This window comes from Anas acuta, chromosome 3 (genome assembly GCF_963932015.1).
Source record: "Anas acuta chromosome 3, bAnaAcu1.1, whole genome shotgun sequence".
Classification (NCBI taxonomy): domain Eukaryota; kingdom Metazoa; phylum Chordata; class Aves; order Anseriformes; family Anatidae; genus Anas; species Anas acuta.
In genome coordinates, this window is record NC_088981.1 from 24,747,102 (window position 1) to 24,767,739 (window position 20,638).

General features: G+C 48.4%; 1 long non-coding RNA gene across 1 annotated transcript; it reads right to left on the reverse strand.

Moving 5' to 3' along the window:
* Nucleotides 1-1,876: 1,876 nt before the first annotated feature.
* LOC137853637 (uncharacterized) lies at nucleotides 1,877-19,575 on the reverse strand. The gene is made up of 3 exons (XR_011094618.1): nucleotides 19,395-19,575; nucleotides 12,867-13,039; nucleotides 1,877-12,488 (listed from the first exon to the last, which is right to left on the reverse strand). It is a non-coding gene; the product is annotated as an uncharacterized lncRNA (long non-coding RNA).
* Between the last annotated feature and the right edge of the window lie 1,063 nt (nucleotides 19,576-20,638).

Below are 20,638 nucleotides of genomic sequence, written 5' to 3' on the forward strand. Positions count from 1 at the left end.
CCTTTATTATAAATCATACCGTACACCAAAAAGGATATAAATAGAGCCCCTGTGCGGCATTGGCATGCCTCATATTTCTCTTGGTTCACATTAAATGAGCCACTAAATTACAGTGTCCTTCTTTATAATATCATCCTCCAAAGCCAAGTATTTGGTGCGTTACACAGGGCTGTTCTAACAAGAGAAATTAGTATGGCTGGTTTAATTCAGCCAGGCCTGCCATGCATGTTATAGGAGAGGGTGCTAAAAATGGGCCAGAACGCACAATTTCATCGACCTTTCAAAAACCTCTCACTCGGATCTTGCTGTTGGAGCAGGGGCTGGCTCGGGGCTGACAGACAGCTCCCAGGGGTGCAGGGTCTGGCTGCCCCCGAGCCGCCCAGCAGCAGAGAGACAAGGGATGGATGGGGCAGGGGCAAGGATTTGGGTCTCAGCTTTGGTCTGTTGCTAGTCCTCTGCCAACAGCACTGCAGCTATTTTGTGATTTAGGAGAACACGGGTGCGGCCAGGCTCTGGTCCCTGCTGAGCAGTGCTGGCCGTTATTTAACTTCCCTGTGTCTCGACTGCTGAAACCAGAGAGATTTTGCCCACAGGATCAATGCCTGTTCGTAAAGCAGCCCGTGCTTCTCCCTGACAGGCAACACTACAGAACTGCAAGGGGCGATAGTTTGTTCTCCAAAACATAAATACAGTATTCAGACGGGGGGATACAGCTTGATACTCATCTCTAACGGTGGTATCTAACTGCACCAGAGAAGAAAACCCTCCCACAGTCCTAGGAGTTGCACATGCCTTCAGGGACACTTAAAGTAATTCAGGTCAAAAATGTAGGTTGTTTTATTTAGCAGACAAAGAGGTGGGGAAAGGAAAGGAGGAGAGGGAAGGAGGAAACAGGCCGTTGCAAAAATACGCACTCCATAAACGGCTTTTCAGGATTTCCCCCCAGATTTAGGTGAAATGGAGCTAAGTGTCGATGTTTCCCCACAGGCCAGAGAGGTGCCAGCTCCGCTGTGAGGCCTGGGCTGCTGCCGAGGGGGGCCGGGGCAGCCATTTTGTACAGTGTTGTATGGAGGGGCTGCCTGCTCCTCCTGGCCAGGGCCTGGGGGGCACGACAGGATGGTGGGAAGTGGACCCAGCATGAAGCCACCCGAGTGTGGGCTCTCTGCAGAGCGTGTGGGGCTGGAGCGCTTCCAGGAGATTTCATGGCAAATTGTGTGCTGCAAGGAGATGCGTCCTCTTAGGAGTGTGGGGAGGCTGTGGGCTCTGCTGCTGCCTGTTGAGGACAGCCAACAAAGCAAACTGTGTCATGAATCATGCGGGAAAACTGAAGGTTTCTATTACCTGCAGTGCTCCATGAGAGAGAGGGGGGGAGTGTGAAAACGGCAAGCAGCCTCCAGGAAGTGAAATAAAACCTCTACAGTGTGGCCTTTGGCATCATACCCCCTCAGTAAAATCTGTAAGCAAATTAGGGTTGTGCAAGCCTTAGCGCTGAACTGAGAAAGCTGCCAGGACCATGTCCTGTTGGTTTGGAAAGCGTTGGCCCCCTCAGCAGAGCTGATGTGCAGCGCCTGTTGGCAAGGAGGCAGGAGAAGCACAGAGGAGGCACCAGGCTGGGGATGAAATGAGAGGAAGGTGAAGGAGAAAAGTGTTGGCTGCAGCCAGCCCCACTTTGAGATCCCGTTTTGCTTTTCTTTTCAAGTAGTCCCAAAGCTGCTTTGTAGCTTCCCACCATCCTTAAAAACTCCTGGACTTGAGAGCTTCAGCCCCCTCCACTGCTTTCCTCCCTCCCCTTGGCCCTCACAGAAATGCGCTTGCAGCGCTGCGCCATCAGAGAGCCATTAATTTTGAGGTCTGGTTTTAAAATCAGTCTTGGAACAAGAGATACGATGGCAGGCAGGCGTGAAGTCGTAACCAGCTCATAGAGGGAAAGCGGAAACCTGACATCTTCAGCAATTCCCTGGGCAGAGCGGGGCATGACCTGCACGGCGTGGACCACAGCCCCGGCTCCCGTACAGGCTGCAGAGTGTCGGCTGACCCATGACAGTGACAAAAGACCACAGAGAAAAAATGGGTGGTGTTTGGATCTCATAATTCAATACAAGACCAATTCTGTCATTTAAGAAACATTTATTAAGAAAAAAAAAAAAAAGAAGAAGAAGAAGAAGAAAGGATGATGATGTACCATTTATCACAAGAAGACAGTGATGTGCTGCCATATCCCTGGGCAAAGGTTACAATAAAGGATGGTGCTGTCTAAGTTAAGGTAGTGAGCTAGCATCTGTTACCATCCCAATTTTAATCTCTCCTCCTTAAAAATCTACATGCAAAAATGGGAAATTAAATGCAACACTGATAAAGGAGGTCTGGTTCTGTGGTGGAGTTTTTGGTCAGATTTGAAGTAAATTAAATCTAACACCTTAAAAATAGCAGTTTTCAGCAAAGCCCAAGCAGTCTCTGTGATTTCTTTTCTACTTTGCATCCAGAAAGACAAACAGGGGAGAGAGGAGGAGCAGGAGAGAGAGATTAAAACAGCTTTAATTTTAGGACTCATCTCATCAAGAGGTAGTATGTGACACCAAAAATTAGTCCAATTAAAAATGTTTATAACCTAAAGTTGCTTAATTATCACCTTTAGAAGTTTCCTGATGTTTTCCCCACCAACTTCCCCTCTCCTGATGAGCACAGGCACCCTGTCTGAGCTGCCACAGAGGAGCAGTGGTGGCAGGGCCAGGTTAGGGATGCTCTGGCTGTAACCTGAACCAGGACCTCAGTCCCATGGGAAGCCATCAACTTCTTGTGAAACCTTGCTGATGGAGGGGCTTGAGGCACCACCAGAACTAAACAGTCACAGAGAAGAGTTTAGGGAAGCAAAGTTGCCGACAGAGGTAACGTAGTAGGATTTTGGTGCCAGTGCTTTTCGAAAGGTGCAAGCTGTAGGGCTGTGGCAGGTGAGCCCCCCCAGCACAGGCGCTGGCTGGAGGACTCCCCATTCACAGCCTCCACTCTGTGAGCAAAGGGAAAAGAGCAAAATCCGACTTGCTTTGTCACCCTGGGCTAAGTGGCCCTACCACGCAAACAGGGGCTTCCTCCCAGGCCCCCCACACTGGCACTGACTTCCTCCTTTGAGCAATGCTTCCTCCTTTAAACAATGCTTTCTGCCAGCACCCTGGCACTGCTGGCACCATGGGGCTGGCCGCAGGCTCTGCATCCCACAGGCAACACCCATGCCACCCTGGCCCCAGGTTTTTCCCACATGCAGGTAGCTGGAGAAGGGGCAGAAGCCTTCCTCCACCCCCTCCCATCTATTTTACAGCACAGAGAACACAACAAATTAGAGAGAGGATAAGATACGGCTCATTAGGACTTCACATCCTGCTTCCTGAAACTCAACCCCGAAATGATGCCTTCCCCAGCCACTACCTGAGCCAGCACGAGACACTGAACAGACACCGGCTGGGGATCACCGGAGGAGGAACCCTGCTGAACATCCTTACTGAGCCTCCGTGATCCTGTTGCCATGGGAATACATTCATTGCTTCCAGAGGAGTTTGGGGAGCACGGAGGCTCAGGAAAACAACACAGAGAAACGCTCGCTCTGATGTGCCAACGCCAGTTTTGAAGATGTAGAGTGAGAACTAATGCCTCATCTTCCTGACTGAATGCCCACAAAAAGCAAAATCAGGAGTTGCTAAAAAACAGCCCTGCTGGATCAAAAGAAAGTCCTCACCTATCACTCTCTTTTTAACATCATTTGGCCCCGTATATAGATTGCGTCATGCACACAGGATTCGTGAGTTGTGTTCTGAGGTGTTAAAAATAATAAACAATATTCTACTCATTCATCACAAATTTCTGTTTATAGGCTATACCTACACAAGTTATGGTGCCAGACCATTAGACATCAAAGACTCCACAGTGCAGGCATCCTACAAAGGAGAAGTCAACAGGATTTTTCTAGGAGTTCATTTCACTATTCCAACAATAATAATGACTTTTACATAGTGCCTTTGATCCAGATTGCTGAAGCACTTTGTTCTCTGATTGAGAAATTACACATAAAATAAGATTCAATTTGCCCATCATTGGCACAGACGGGGAGAGTGAGCCTTTAATAACATTCAGCAGCTCAAACAACAGTTTATCCACATAAAAATCAAAGGGATATGTAAAGTTTAGGGAATTAAATGTATGGTTGCCTTGAAGGGGATTTTGCTATAATAAGTGGAGCTAACGGTGCTAACAGTGTGAAAAGTGATATAGGACCTTAAATAATGCGGGGTAACTAGGGCATCACTGCAAGTGTACTTGTAAAGAAGGTACCTCTGGTGGAAAAGAGCTTCAGTACCCACCTTGGGTGACTTCGGCAGGGTTCCCAGCAGCAACATGCCCGTAGAGGAGGCCAGGGCAGCACCAGTGAGACATCAGCCCTGCTGCCTGGAATTCCTCCCCGAGTTGCCTCCAGAAGCAAGAGACAAGGGAAGGTGGAAGAGAGCATTAAAACTAAGCTGACAAGGAGCAACCAAAAATCAAGGCAACAAAATGTTCCCAAATAAAGTGATTACAGGATCTGTAGCACAATACGTATGAACTGCAGATCTTTATGATTACTACTGAGCCTTCAGATCTCCTGGAGATCACAGATAAGGCAATATTCACTTAGGAGGCTGAAGGGTTACAGTGGCTTCTGACAACCAACCCCAGGACTGTCATGTAACCTCACAGCTTTATATTTCCCCCACATTAATCCTTGGCCATTAGTGACAAATTAGCACATCCTGGGCTCAGAGCAGGGATATAAAATAAAAAAACTCGAGAGAAAAGGAATGAGTTAGTTCTCAGCGGAGAGGCAGCCTGACATCCTCAAGGAGTCACAGGGCAGAGAGTAAAGACTTTGGCCTTCCTGATAATCACATCATGACCAAGACAGCTCCTTTGATGGGTCCTTCGGAAATATAAATTGACTTAATCACTTATGATCTTGGGAAACAAGTGACATTAGAGTGCTTTGACTGCGACACAGTCACAGGGGGTAAAGGCTATGTCTGTGTGAGCAAGTAGAGCAGCACAAGAGCAGCACCGGTGTGCTTTCAGGAGCTTTTACTTGTGGCTGGCTCCAGCTTGGCGTCACGGCCTGGGCACTCACTGCTGGCTGGAGCACTTCAGGTGCTCACCTGCATCTCCTCCCAGCACGGCAGCACCTGAGGGGAGCCCAGCTTGCACACCCTCCTCTACGGCATAAATCATCGAGCTGCCACGACATGGCATGGCCAGGACATTTGTTTCTTCCACCCAAATGAAAATGCTAGTGAGAGGCAACTTAACTGTGCAGGCCCCATCCTCTTGAGAGCAGCTGACAACTACTTCTGCCCTGCCTCCCCGGCCCCAGCTTCACTCCTGCCCCTCCTAAAAAACAGGTTCCTGCATTGACTACCTTCTCTGGCTGGCTGCTAGGCTTAATCTTTCACAGGCATCAAAGGAGCAGAGCGGCAGTGTCTAAGGTTTGCCCAGGGGAACAAAAATCCCAAGACAGACTCGTGGCAAAGCATAGCGCTAAGTCTGTCTCCCTCAGCTGTGCATCACTGAGGATGTGGTCCCTGGTTCCAGACCAGTGTGAAGCACTATAACACACAGACCACGAGCCATGCCTCACAGCAGCAGGGTTTTCCTCAGGCGTTTGGCCTTAAGCCTCTGTAAATACCATCGGTGCAAATAGGAGCTATACTTCGGGTTTAAACCAGCCAAGCTGCACTGAAAAAAAAACCTTTTGCTGCAAGATTTGAGAGATTACCAGTCTGCAGGCCAAACAATAGCTCCTATTTTGCTGTTCTTGGTTCTTCTCTTCTGGAAGTGGTTAACTTCAGGATGAGGCAAAGGGGACTGTCAACCCCTGTGACTCTCCCTGCTGACAGTCTTAGCATTCAGCCAGTGTACCTCTGTCACAAACCCGCACTGCCTCCCAAAGAGCCAAGAGTGCTTGTTGTCCCCTTCCCAGCTGCCAAAACCCTCCAGCTGCCTCTTAATTACCCCAATAATGTGGCTCTGCATATCCAATACGCAGTTCTGCCACACACTAAAAAATTAAGGACACAACATAAAGGAATATCAAATTAAGGAGCACAAGGGGTGCTGGAGCAACTGCATTGCTAATTTTTCTGTTTAATTCACTGATAACAGCTATTTTTTGATCCAAAACTACTAGACAATAAAATGCCACACTTGAGAACAGCTGAATGTCAGGAATTCATTGTCTGAGGTCAGAGGAGATCGTTATGATCACCAAGTGTAACCCGTTGCATAGGGGATCCAGGGAACCTTCCCCAGTCATTTCTGAAGCAGCCCATTACTTCTCTGTGAGCTGCCACGCATCTGTTAGGAAGTCCCCTCCCTCTTCTTGGCTGCAAGGCTGCAACGTCTGGAGAGTCTACCAGGATCTTGGAAAGTCATTTCTTTGGTTAGTTACCCTCTAGATCAGTCCCCTCTGCTCTCTCACCATGGGAAGTGCTTTTTGTGGGCCTCATACACTCTTGCAGTTCCCCTCTGACTGCTTTCATTCAGCCAAGCTTACCTTGGGGTCTTTGCATAAAGCCCAGATCCTCCTCACAGGGCTTCAGATCACCAGAGCAGCAAGTCAGTGCCCTTAGTATTGGACTGCCCGTGGCAATGGTGTGCTCCGGTGTGTAACCAGAGGAGAGATGTCCGTGCCACTCAACAATCTGCCCGTTCCCTAATTACTTTGCTCCAGCTCTTCTGCCGGGTCGGTCAGGGTGGCTGGACGAAGGGTGACAGCCACTCGCTGGTGGGAGCTGGAAGCAGACAGCAGGTACGTGTGGGTAACAGCTCCTGCTTGCCTCCAGCAGTTTCTTACAGGCATGGTGTGGGCCTTGTGCTCCTTCCTGCTCTGCTCGCTGCCAGCACGCGGGTATACCTGCTGGGCTGGAAGGTGCTGGCTCTTGCCGGTTGCTCAAAACATTTCCCCCTTCCACTTGAGCGCACAAAGGCAGGCTGCCAACGTGCACACAGCCCCTGGTGCATCCTGAAAAAAAAAAAAAAAAAAAAGAAAGAAAAAAAAAAAAAAAAGGTATTTTGCACATATTTCTTATTTTTGGCACATCCAACTCTAGTGCCATACACGGTATGGAGAGGATGAAGAAAAGTGCAAAGGTGGTAATTAACAGGAGAACAAAAAGCCAAAGCCCAGACTGGAGGAATGGCTCTAATGGCTCTAGAGGCTGGATGTCAGGCTGGCCAGGCACCTTGGGGAGAGGTTCCCATCTGCCAGACCTGGTCACCCCTCCCTGCTTGTTTTCCTTCCTAGCTTCCGTGTGCCTTTTATCAAACCTGAAATTGCAAAAGGACCCCCATGGATAAAGTGGGGAACACAAGTTTCCATCCCCTGAGCCCCACGGACAAACACCGAGTGTCAGGTAAGGCACTGCTGACTCAGCCTCTCTGGTTCTGCTCATTCTGCACCAGAACAGGCTGAGAGCTGTTGTTTTCATAGCTTTTTAACCTTTTCCTTCCCAAAACAGTGTTTGTATTTATTTTGGCACTTTGAGTGTTTTGAGGAGAGGATTGATTTGGATTCGTTAAAGCGTTTTTCTCCCTTAATCCCATTAAGTCAGTCTCTAATTCTTTCCAGGGCTCCCTTCTGCAGAGCTATTTCCTCTTGGATTCATTTACTTTCTGTGGATTGGGGGAATTAATGAGGCGAATTCCGCTCTCATTTTCATCACTGTAAGCGCAAAACAACTTCAGTGGTTTCCTGGAACAGACCCAGATTTTACTGGTGTAAATGAGGTCAGGATTTGGCTTGCGGTGCTTAATTCTGCTAAGAGACAAAGAGAAAACAAGAAGTCTACACAGGTTGGGAAAGTCCAGTTGGAAGTGGGTGAAGCCCACAATTTCATTGACAGACTTGTTTTCTGCACTTTCCCATTGAGAAGATTTGCTGAGCACCACAGATATTCACACACAGCCCAGCACACTGCTACAAGAGTGCAGGGAAATGAGTCCCGGGACAAAGAGAAACGCACAAATGTCTAAGGGTGGGCACAAAAGTTTAGTGCATACAAGCAGGGATAAAATTGAGAAAGACGAAGGAAGGAGGCATAACTAGCTCAGGACAGAAAGGTGAGCAGAAGAGCATTCCAGCTCTAAAGTGTTGGTCAGAGGAGATCTAAGGAAAGCATCGGTCTGCCACCATTGCCAAGGAGCCCTGAGAAGGGGCTGCCCAGGTGGGGACCCCCGGAGGGGCACAGGGCTCCTTGCAGAGCAGCTCCCTGCCTGGCTGCAGAAAGGTGAAATGAGGAACAAGGCAGTTATTATGGCCAGTCAGCTTGATTTCGGTTCCTGGAAATGCACTGGAACAAATAATTAAACAAACTAATCATCAGCACCTAGGAAACAACAAAGAGAAGAGGAACAGCCAGCTCTGATTTGCCAGAAGCAAATCGTGTCAAATTGACCTAATTTCATCCTGCAGCAGGGCTGGTGGATAGAGGCAAAGCAGGAGGTCTTACGTCTTGGCTTTGGTAAGGCCTTTGGTACCGTCTCACCTCACGTTACCAGAAGCAAGCTGAGGAAACGTCACCTAGAAGAGAGCAGCTGAGGGCAGGAGGGCAAAGTTGGTTGGAAAACTGTGCGCAGAAATTAGTGGCATCGTCAAAATACAAGGAGGGGTTGGGTAGGGTTCAACAGGGGTCCAGCCTGCTCCAGTTTCATTCACAGCTTTTATTAACCACTGGGTGATGGAATAACAAGCAGGCTTATTAGCTATGCAGATGACACCAAGCTGAGATGAGCTGCAAGGATGTGAGAGAACAGGATTAGAATTAGAAATCATCCTGACATGCTAAATAAAAGGCCTGAAAAATAGGATGTAATTCAATAAGGAGGAAAGCAAAAGGGACAAAACAAGAGACAACCTGTCCGACAGATGTGGAGCAGCACAGCAACTCAGGAACCCAAAATGAACAAAAAAAAGGATCATTTTGTCACACACAAAGCCAGCACCATACCAGGGCATACCAAGAAGAGCCGTGTCTGTAAAGCACAAGGTTGATCCTCCTGCTTTACCCAGCACTGTGCAATCTTTATCCACCCCAGGAGAACATGGAAGGAAGCAGGATCAGAGGTCTGGAGACCCGGGCTTCTGATGAAAGCTGTACAGGGGTTGTTTACTCCAGTGAGGAGACCAGGGGAGACACAACAATTTTCAAGTCTATCTCCATATGTTTTCAAACATATCTCCAGAGAAGGAAGGAATAAGCTGTTCTCCCAATATATCTGTTGTGAGGGAGGCAAGAAGCAATAGGCCTGAAGTGCAGCAAGAGAGATTAAGGTTAGACACTTGGAAGATGGGAAGACTAAAGAGCACTGAATGCCCAGGAAGGGCGTGAGACCTCTGTCCTTGCTGGTATTTAAGAGCAGGCTGGAAATGTCAGGAATATTTCTGAAATCAACCTCTTGAGGTCCCTTCTAGCTGTGTTTTTCTCTGATTCTGTGATGAATGATGTTAAATGAATATAAATTACCCCACACAGGGACACTGACGTTCAGGCTCAGTGATGAATAGTGATCAACGACAAACTGTCACATTGCGGGGAGGCATCCAGTGGGTTTATTACTAGAAACTGGTGTTAGCTCAAGTTTTATTTACCATCTTCATTAATGATCTAGAAAAAGCATTAGACAGCATGTTTATTAAAACTGCAATTGATACTACATTGGGGAGGATGCAATCACAGGCAAGGAGTGGAATATAACACAAAAGGACAAGAAAAGAAAAAAAAAAAAAAAAAGAGAAAGAGAAGGAATGAAAGAAAGAAAGATGTGGGACATAGGGAGAAAATGCCCTAGATTGAAGGACACGCAGACTAATATGTCCAGGGAGGAAATATTCCAAAATTAAGACACCCTATGGGAGGAGGAGACCCAAATGCAGTGAAAGACTTTGCAGGGTTAGCACGCAGGAAATTGGACGTGAGCTTGCAATTTGTCACGTCAACAGCAAGAATCTCAGGACAATTTTGGGCTGCATGACATATCCTAGGGCAGAGAGATAAGAAACTGTCTCATCACTCTTGTGCAATCTTCCATTTTGGATACCCCCTGGCCAGAGTGACTGGCAGACCAGATCCAGGAGGAGCAGAGGAACCAGCAGGAATAATGGGAGGCTGAGCAGACTGGCTTAAAGGGAAAAAATATATAGGTAAACAGTGACAAGGTAACACCAGGTCCGTGCTTCTGAAGTGTAGATAAGCATGTCAGAAAAGGTGCCCTTTTTTCCAGGCATATTTATGACAGGAAAATCAGCCTGTGTATTGGTGTAAAGTAATTTATATTAGCATTGCTTGTTTCAGTTGGTTAAAAGCCAGTTTCAGGCTAATATATCTGTTTATCCATCAGCTGTAGCAGCGACAGACAATGGGAAAATATTATAGTCCAAATCATCCCAAAGATGTTGAGATAAATGAATGTTCTTTAATGTGAGAAAATGTATAATTAAAACTAGGGATGTAAAATAAAAAAAGGTAAAAATGCAGCTCAAATTCAGGGCAGGATTCCTGAGCACTTTTTATAGCAAGTCACCCGACAGCTTCCCAAGAAGTCAGCAGGCACCTTGCAGCTAGAACTGGCACAGAGAGAAGGGGAAGAAACAAACCATGGAAAATATCCCAGCAGCAGGACAAGGAGCAGCCCCCCACAGCCTCCTGGGCTTCTGCATCTCTGGGCAGGCACCGGGATGGAGCTGCACAGGAACCAAGGGATCACCCCCAGCACCTACCTCAGCATTTGCAACCTCGTGGATGAGAGCCTGGGGGAAGGCTTTTTCCGCCCCACTGCTGGGAAAAAAAATAAATAATAATAATAATAAAAATATTGGGTTTGCCTTGTGTGACTGCTCCAAAACCAATGCTGCCTGACCCTGAGCCCTCCCTGGGGCTGTCCCTGAGCAGGACGTAGCAGCAAGCGCAGCACCCAGGGCCAGGTAGACATCTCTTCTTCCTCACTAGAAGAAGAGGTGCTATATTTGGGCTTCTGAAGAGATGTTACTAACAAAAGAAAGAACAGATAAAAAGCTGGGCTTGACAGAGTCCTTTAGAGGTGAGATAAAGGTGAGGTTTTTTTTTTGTTTTTTTTTTTTTTTTATCTAATGTGGGATTTTGAGCCTTTTTGCTCTTTGTCCGGCTGGCTTTGGAAGCTGAGGTCTAGGAGCGCGATCGTGTTTGTCCCAGCTGATGCTGGAGCATGCAGGCTTTGAACAATGAGGCTTTGTTCCTGTGCCAAATGCAGCAATGCCTGCGCTTCTGCTTGGGAAGAAAGGAATAAACACATTAGGAAGTCACCGAAAATGAAATGATGGCTCACTTCAAGGAGCGCAGCAGCATACTGCAGAGGTGAATGAGCTTTGCGTGCCATAGGAGAGCACGGAGGAGAGCTATTCAGAAGGCATCCCTTAGCTCCCCCCACACCAGCAGTATCACAGAGGAGGTGACCTTCAGATAAGTCCCTGGCATCAGCAGGTCCCTCAAACACTTTGTAGCTCCCAGGGCTTTCCCAGGAGGAGTTGGTGGGGCGCCACGTGAGGATGCTCCCTGATTTTGAGGAGCAGCGATTGCCAAGTAGCAAGGTGGCTCCTTCCAGCAGAAGATCTGCATCAGGGCTGAGCAGTGAGGCCAACAGGCAGCCGCTGCCAGCTGCAGGAAGGCACGAGCCTGCGGCTTGATGAGGGGAAGGGGCTCGGCTCCTTGCTCGCAGCCCGTCAGTGACAGGGAGGGAGCAGGGAGGAAATTAATCCAGGAAGAAACTCAAGGGGAAAATAGGCAAGCGGAATAAGCACAGCAGGCTGGAAGAGTAAATTTACTGAACCTACGTCCTTGATTTTAATGGGGTCTCTAATAGCAGGGTTCGCCCAGCAGAATTTGTTATCTCCCAGAAAATGTGGGACTCTCACCGAGACGTTCCCCTTACTTGCTTGGCAATGGGAACCAAGGGACCATCGGTACGAACACAACAAATATAAAGCTGAGCAGATGTTACCTTAAACTCTTCCTCAGCTCACGAGGGAGGATTAAGTGATATGAAACCACGGGAGTGGCCCAGGTGGGAAAGATTACTTTGCTGGTGTATGAGCTCTTATTGGAGTTAGGGGAGAGGGATGGTGGTTGTGTGTGATATGCTGGGACCAATTACACTGAAAAACATGGAATACAGTGAGGTGGAAGATTAGGGGTGGGTGGGAAAGTGGATTAACCCTACACAGATGTGCTTGAGCTGAGAAAAGAGAGAAGCAGTCTGATGGGAAGCAAGGAGATGCACAGGGTGACAAACACAGGGTTAGCACAGGATTCACATGAACTCGTCTGAATGCATCTGAGGCCAGCAGCCACCGTGTGCCAGTGCTCGGGGTGTGGGAACAGCAGGAACAAAGGGTGGGCTCCTCGGCTCTCCAGTTCTCCTTCCTCATTTTGCAGAATTGCCACATGCTGAAATAGCAAATGGTGTATGAAATGAAAAATCGCTCCCCAACCAACGCATATAGATGATGCAGAGAGTATTTGGCCATTACTTCCTCGCAGTAATATTTATCTACATTAACGCTCCGTTCAGAGGTAGCTGGAAATACCCAGAATGTGAGTGGCAAGGGGATAAGAGGAGAGGTCGGGGAGAAAGGCAAAGTGGCAAGGCAGGCACTTAAGGCAGCAGGCACAAAGCCTTTCCCGTATAAATCACCAGCTCAGTTCTAGCCCAGGTTATTAGCAGCTGTGAGGCAATGTTCTGGCACCCAGAGAGAAAGGGCTGCTTGCAAAGAGCAAACCCATTTAACACAGACTTGTGAGCACTCATCGCTATTTGGGGGCTACCTGGGGGTCCTGTGCAGAGGAAGCCAGTGGTCCCAAGGGGAAACGTCCCTGCGATGGCTTCAGCCCCTCCTGGAGAAGCCTTCTGGAGTTTAATAGAGAATGATATCCTCTCCTGCAGGGTTTTTACATTGCTCCCTCCAATTTTATAGGAAGTTATTGCTAGCCCAAAAATCCTACAAAAAACAAAACAAAACAAAACAAAACAAAAAAAAAAAAAAAAAAAAAAAAAAAACTCATTTTTATTAAAGGCTGTAGGCTTTCTAGTCATTGCTTTGGAGTGCTTTTGAGCTGTCTGGGAGGCTTCCCTCAGGATGGGGCTGCAAATCTATCCCCTTCCAGAGCACAACACCACTCCACACCCCAGTTTAAACCCAGGCTCTCTCCGCTCCTGGGCAGGGCTGGTGCTCGCTGCTGCAGGCTCCCTCCCAGCCCGACGCAGCAGGCTGCTGAGAGCTCTGCCTGGCACAGAAGGGGCTGTCTGCCAGGGCAGAGCAACCGTTTGGAGACTGGGATCTGGAGATAAGCATAAGAATGAATCCTTTGCTTTCTTTTTTTCTTTAGAAAGGAAGGGTGACTGCCTTCTATTAGAGGCCATGAACCTGACGGGGAGCAGGCACAGCAGCACGAGGTGGGTTGTGCAATACCTGTGCCTGCTCACCATGTGCCTCTGCCACCTCACACCCTGCTCTCACCTGGCAACAAGGACAGAGAGCTCGAGATTACAAAGGCACAGCAACAGAGAGCAAATACCAGGTTCGTTTCCAGTTTGTGAGAGGTTTCACGTGAGCTCCTACATGAAGGGTTGGGTAAACTCAAGCCTCCTGTGACCAGCATGCCCAAAGTTTGCAACCCCTGCACATAGGACTGAATTTCATAAGGTGCTGGCCAAGCCCAGCACCCCCGATTAGCAGAGAGCATTTAGTAGTGCTGAGTCACAGATGTCTGCATTGAGGGCTGCGTACAGAGGAGTCATCCTGAACCTGGGGGAGAGCAGATGAACCCACCTCGGTGCCTCTTGCAAGTCCTTCTAGCCTTGCACAAAAGTGCCAGCTTGCAAGATGGACCCAAATGCCAAAGTCAGGAGAAGAGGCAAACAAAGTACAGTCAGTCAAGGACACAATTGGGCCTGGCGCTAGCAAAAAGGGCTACGTGGGGGCTCAGAGCCACTTATAAAGTAAGATAAAATACCTTACACTCAGGCAGCTAGAAACCAAGGGATCATACAGTCCTACAAGATGTGCTCAGTGTGTTCCTTTTGTCTCCTCTTACACACATTTTTACCTCCCCATCACCAGAACAAAGCAACTGGAAATTGCTGATAACTACCTTTGTCCTCCTAAGACTTCTTTGGCACTCTTATCTCTTTGGCTTTGTAGGAGACTGTGGGTCAGACCTGACCTTCAGATACCAGGGAGTCAAGAGGAACTGCAAATATTCATCCGAGGACAGCTTTTGGCTCTCTGCCTGTCTGAAGCACTTTGTGTTGTCTCGGAGTGATAACGCACTTACAAGACACCATGATACATTTCAGGGTAACGCTAAAGATGTGATCCACAGAAAATTAACTATCAAAAATATCGACTGGGAGGTCTGGAAAATTCATCTACTTTCTGACCAGGGCTTTCAGACAAGCAGGAGCTCTAAAATGGCTGGTGCCAAAGCCCACACAAACTCCACCTGATGCTGGACAGGACGGGAGAAGTATTAGCTAGAAGTAGCTGACAGGACCCACCAGACAAAGCACAAAGTCTGGGATAATGCTGCTGAACTTGCGGTTATCCCTCCCGTGTTAACCTGGGAGACAGCACTGACCTTCTGGTTACCTCCCGTCAATCCCACAGCCTTTTAGGAATTCCTTTGACTGATAATTTGTTACGTGCCATTGCTAGAAAGCAACATCTGGCATTTGCTACAGGAATTCAACTAAAATGGAACCTAAAGTAAGAGGTCTGAATTTGTGTGTGTGTGCTTTCCAGGTCATGCACGTGGGCGGTGTAATTGTGTAGCATCACATCCAAAACTCACTTGCACACACACCCCATTAATTCTGCAGGAGTGCCACAGACAAGCGTGCCTGTCTGCAAGAGGCAACAGAAACCGCTAGGAGCAAATTCAGACTTTTCACAAAGCCAGTGCTGAGGACAATTCACATGTATTCAGCTGAAATCACTCAGTGGGAATCCCCGACTGTACACAGGGCTTGCGAGCCTGGTCCTAGTGCTGTGCCTTGCCCTGCCACTGCTCTGCTGGTCCTGCAGCATGGTTTATGGGTTTCTGTCCTGGCAAGGTGTCACGGCAGAAACATATTTTATCTGCTTCAAGACTGTTAATCAAACCTTTTTTTTGGAACAAATATCCTTGTGCAATGTGTAACTCTTTCTCCACTAAACTGATGAAAACTGCTGAGACTACTTAGACTGCATCTCCACACCTTTGCCCTGGAAAATCTTCAAATGCTCTTCACTGAGAACGCCTTTATTTAAACCCAAGGAGAAAATAATTTTCAGAGATTCCACAACTACTAGAATTTATGAGGTCTCTTCCACACCCAAAGTATGACTTCAAAACTTTACTGGAGCTCAGTGAATGGGGAGCTTGTTAAGGAAAGCTAGATAATAAAACGTTAGCACTTGATTCGGTCCTCGCCCTTCCAAAGGCTTCTAAAATATTCTTAGCCCCAGATTTTCCTTTCAGGTTAACGGGAGATGATTTGGACATGCTTCAGGTTGGACATGGAGAGCAGTGCATGTGGCCAAGCCTTTTCCTCCTGGAGGACGCCCTGCTGTCCTCCAGCCCCAAGCCTGGGAGCTGCGGTCGGGGACACTGGGTTTGAATCATGAAGAGGACATGACAGCGTTTGTGCTGCACAGTTGCTTTTATTTTGCACTTTGGTCAGCTTGGGCACTGAGGGGAGAGGAGTGAGAGGGATTAAGAAGCACATGCTGCCATCACCCTTAGCCTCCCAGCGGGCTGCGGCCCAGGCAGGGTGGGCTCTGGCCTCAAAGCCTGTGGACCTGTGCCTTTGGACTCCTCGACTCCGAGAGATCACTGAACAGCACAGCCCCCTCTTTGTTTTGGCTGTCTAAATCCCTATAAACAGAGCGCTTGTTCTTTCTTCTTTAAGGTCCTTTGTGGTTTCATGAAAACGCCGGATGCTGCAGAATGCTGAGGCATGAAAGGTTCCTCTCTTTATCCTGTCCTCCCCATCCAGCAACCACACTAAAAAGAAACCACCGAATAAAGTGCTTGCAAATACCTGGCCCGACAGTCCCGCTGGTGGAAAGCTCTCCAGTTATTCACAGACTGAGCCCGGGCAGCAGCTGTGCAACTTTCCCAGCTTCGCCCTTGCCAGTGCTTGTGGAGGCTGACCCGAAGGGGCCACCTCGCTGTCAGCTTTCCCCCCTCACCCCATCCCTTGGCAGCATGGGGAGCTCTGCCCGACAAGCCTAACACCAAGGGGTTTGCAGGAGGGGGACGCAGTGGCAAAGCTGTGGGGGCGAGGGCTGGAGCACGGCGTGCAGCACCCCGTGTCGGGCAGGAGGCAAGTCATCGCCTTCTGGAAATCATCGCCAAGCCAACGCTGCAAGCAGCTCTGTGGGCGAGGGTAAAGCCTTTTCATCGCTGAAACCTTAGGTTCCTGTTTACCAAACATTTGTTCACTCTTTATACGTTTGAGTGAATGAGGAAATGAACCACAAAGGCTGGGCACAAATGCCTAAACCCTGCTTAAGCATGTAAATCGCCCTCATGCAACTTTCCGAGCTTACTTCAGGGTGGAAAAACAAATCCCTCTCCTCAGATTTGTTGCTCCTGCCCCTTACTGGTTCGCCACGAGCCACCATAGGGACAGCCAGGCCTCAATGGCAGCACCGTGTGGCAGCCCCGCTGCTGCTCCCAGGGACATGGAGGCACGTCGCTGGCAGAGCTGTGCCCTCCCTTTCCTCGGTGTTCCTGCTGTCAGACAGCCCCTATGTGCATTTCCCACCCCACTGGAGCACCTAAGGAAGAAAGAAGACCTAAATTGCCCAGGGAGGTTGTGGAGTCTCCTTCCCTGGAGATATTCAAGGCCCGTCTGGAGGCCTATCTGGGCAGCCTGCTCTAGGGAACCTGCTTTGGCAGGGGGGTTGGACCCGATGATCTCTTGAGGTCCCTTCCTATCCCTACAATTCTGTGATTCTGTAAATTCTCCTCTCCACTCTCCACTTCTCCAGCCCCACGTGGCTCTGGAAGGTGGGAGGTGTGGGAGACGGTCTTCAAAAGGCTGATCACACGCAGCTTCTGCTTTCCCTTCCCACCTGACTCTCTCCTGGGGTGCTGGAGCAGATTCCTGTTGCTCTCAGAGATGTTTCTCCCCCATCTACACACACGATGTTTTCTTCCCTCTCTTTGCTGTGAGCAGCTCAGCCTGCTGTTATAATTCGGGATGGGTGATCTGACATGCTGTTAAAATTCAGGATGGCTCTCGATAGTCCTTGGATCCATCAGTGGGCAGGTAACGATCTTGGTAGTTGGATTCATTATTTATTTTCTGCTTTCTCACTTCTCATATCACACTGTCGTCGTACCTGGGAGACACTGAAGACTGAAGTCCTTTGGGCTTTGTAGCATACCTCTACGCACAGGAGTTTAAATTGTGCTGGAGATTGGCAGACACCCGACATGGTGTCTGTGAATTTCATAGACATGGAAACCAATTTTCATTGGTTTCAGCGGGGATAAAAAGCCAGAATGTCTTCAGGTGTTTGAAGCGTACCTCCGGGTTGAGGTAGGCCTGGTACAAGCATGATGAAATGTGCCCTGAAAAGGAGTTACAATCTCAGTTTCAGGGTAAGGTGCAACATACGACTGAGCAGACAAGAGGCAGAAAGTGGCAGAACAATGAAACAAAACCTCGCTGCACACTAGGCTATGCTTTCAATTCACTGCCTGCCTGCTTTATCACGCCGCAAGACTCAGAGATGTGTCTTGAAAATATTAATGCACCTTTCTTAGCTTTGGCTTTCTACTGCTTGTGCCTGCCAGAGCCGTTTGTATCAAGGAAGTGTCACTGGATTGAGCCATCTCCTAAATTTTGTAGCCAGGAATTTATATACCACCAGAAGGCCATTTCCAACATCACTGCCTATTCTAAACAGCTTCCCTGACACAAACGAAAACCGCAGGAACAAATGCAGAGGCAGGTACATACACTGCAAACACCAGGCACCTGCGTGTAACACAACTTAGCTGCCCCCACTACACTCACACATCAAAACGTGCCTTGCCTCTTGCTGGCCCTGGAGCAGGACTGCTGTATTACAAGCGTGTGCTGTGCCCGACTGGTCACGAGAGAGCCAGAGTGCTTCACAGGGAGAGCTAGGAAATAACAACACTGCTTCTTAATGCGAGCACATACAAATGTGGGAACTACCCTCAGAGAAACACATCCCTTCCCAGCACTGGGGAGAGCAAAGCAGTTGTAGTGATCAGTGGAGAGACGTGACAACCCACTCATGGCTCATGATGTCTGGTTATGTGGGAAGGATCCCCCCACACACAAGGCAGCTGGCATGGCTTAGCTCATGCTTGCTTAGGTTGGAGTACGAGCAAGGCCCAGCATTAGCAGCTCAAAGAGTATTCCCCAGACACTATCACAGGTGTGCCCTAATGTTAAAAATAATCACATGTCCACATCCACATCCATGACCTCCAACTCACTGCAAGCCTGCCGCTGCAATGCTCCCCAGCCCAGGATGAAGGTGAACAGGCACTTGGTGGAAGGGAGTGCTACAGCAGAGGCTCTGTCATGGTAATTTCCCTAAACCTACCCACAAATATCCATTAGAAAAAAAAAAACAAAAAAACAAAAAACTGCAAGGCTGACACTGCTCTCATGTATCTCACTTCACAGTGCATATTCATTCCCCAGCCTGTGCTGAAGGCATTTGAAGCCATGAGCGTTCACCAGCACAGTTACTGCCTCCTTGCGTTGTTTTATTTTAGAAGGGGTTGCCCTGTAGAAGAAGAAGCATCTTTAAGAGGTGTGTAACTAACAGGTCACTTGGCTAAGTAGACCAAACCCGCTGTCCTGTAGTAGTGTCTCTTGCATTTTCATTAAATCTATAATCATTTAATATTATATAACATTAATAAAATGTCTTCAGAAACTTCTAGGCTGAGTAAGGCTGTTGAATTAAGAATACAGGACGACCTGACACTGTCTTTGAAAAAAAAAAAAAAAAAATTTAAAAAAAAAATGGAGCACCCAAGGGCTCAGTCTGGCTTCACAGAGACACAGCATTTCTCTGAAACGGCTGTGAGCTGAATAAGCATTCTGGGTATTAATATTCAAAGCAGGGCATCGCATATGGCTTATGAAACACCTCTTCATGTGAATTAAAGACCTGTTCTCAAGGCAGCAAGCTTCCACTACAACTGGAGCCACCAGGCGCCAACTTCATTATCATAGCACACTTACTGGAGGAAAAAATTGGAAGGCTTCCCTTTCTATTAGCCTCCCTCACTAACCATTAAGATTCAGCCTCATACCTGACTTCAGTAACAACGAGTCCCAAAAGAATGAATCTAGACTTCAGAGCAGCACAGCCAGCCTGAGTGACCTCTGGCTCAAGGTGAGAAACCCACATGGGATTAGCCCAGGCTGCAACCAGCTAAAAACATTAAGGCCTGTGCTTAGAGAGCTGTGGAGGTGTTTCCCTTTTCCAGCGAGGACAGCGGTGGCTTTCTGAGAGCTGTGCTAGCTGACCTGCTTTGTACCCCGTGCTCCTGTTTACCCACAGAGACTGCTGCACGGTTCGCAGGCATGTCCAGCTGACCAGGGCAAGGTGCTGCTGTCCTGCTGGCATTCCCAGCACTCAGGCAGGATTGTACACATTGTGGACCTAATTGTACTTAGAGAAGGAACTCGGTGAAGGGCAATGAAACCTTCTGTGGACTTTTTCTATGTATCACTTAAATGAAAGTCAGAGTTTTGCTTCTGGTCTAACACATTTATAAGCGCATGTGCGCACAACACACACACAGAAGGTTGATTTAGGAACAGTTCTCTGTCACAGTAAAGCTTCATCTAACACTGTAGAGCAATGTCATCCATCCACCTCTTGCCTGTGAAAAGCAAATTCCTCTTGTCACCGTGGTACCGCTCGATATGCAAGAAGGGGTGCAGGGCACCTCTTTGCCCAGCATGCAGCTCCTCCGCTCACCAGCTCTGACTGCACTCCAAAGGGAAAGCAGAGCTTTTGGTCTGTGCCAGTGTATCCGCCCCTATTTTCAGAAAACATTTCCCTAAGTAGGCCAAAAATGTCTCTTAAAGCTTGAGCTTTAGAGGATACATTTGTAAGGCAAGGCACACACGAACGGGGTGACCAGCTGTTCTACTTTTGGAGGTGCTGTCCTAGTTCTCAGGAAGCCAAACTGCATTGCACCTCCCATAGAGGAGAGAGGCCAAACGTCCTACTTTCTGTTCTTGGTAGCCTCTTTGTCCTATCATGAGAAGGCAAGGTGTGTGACGGCACACATGAGAAAGAAGAAACCCTCCCCACGATGTGCCCGCACAGAAGGCGAGCGGAGCTGCGAAAGGCCCCATCCCTTCCAGGCTATGTTTCAGGATCCTCCTGTTTCAGATCAGGCTCTTGCCTTGCAGCTATGTCAAGGTGCAGAAAGCACTAATAAAATTAGGTTTCCACGTCCTCTGATGTCACCTGCACTCTGAAACCTCACCTTGTTAACACAGGCAGTTCACCGCTCGGTCTCAGCTAGTATGAGCGTATTAT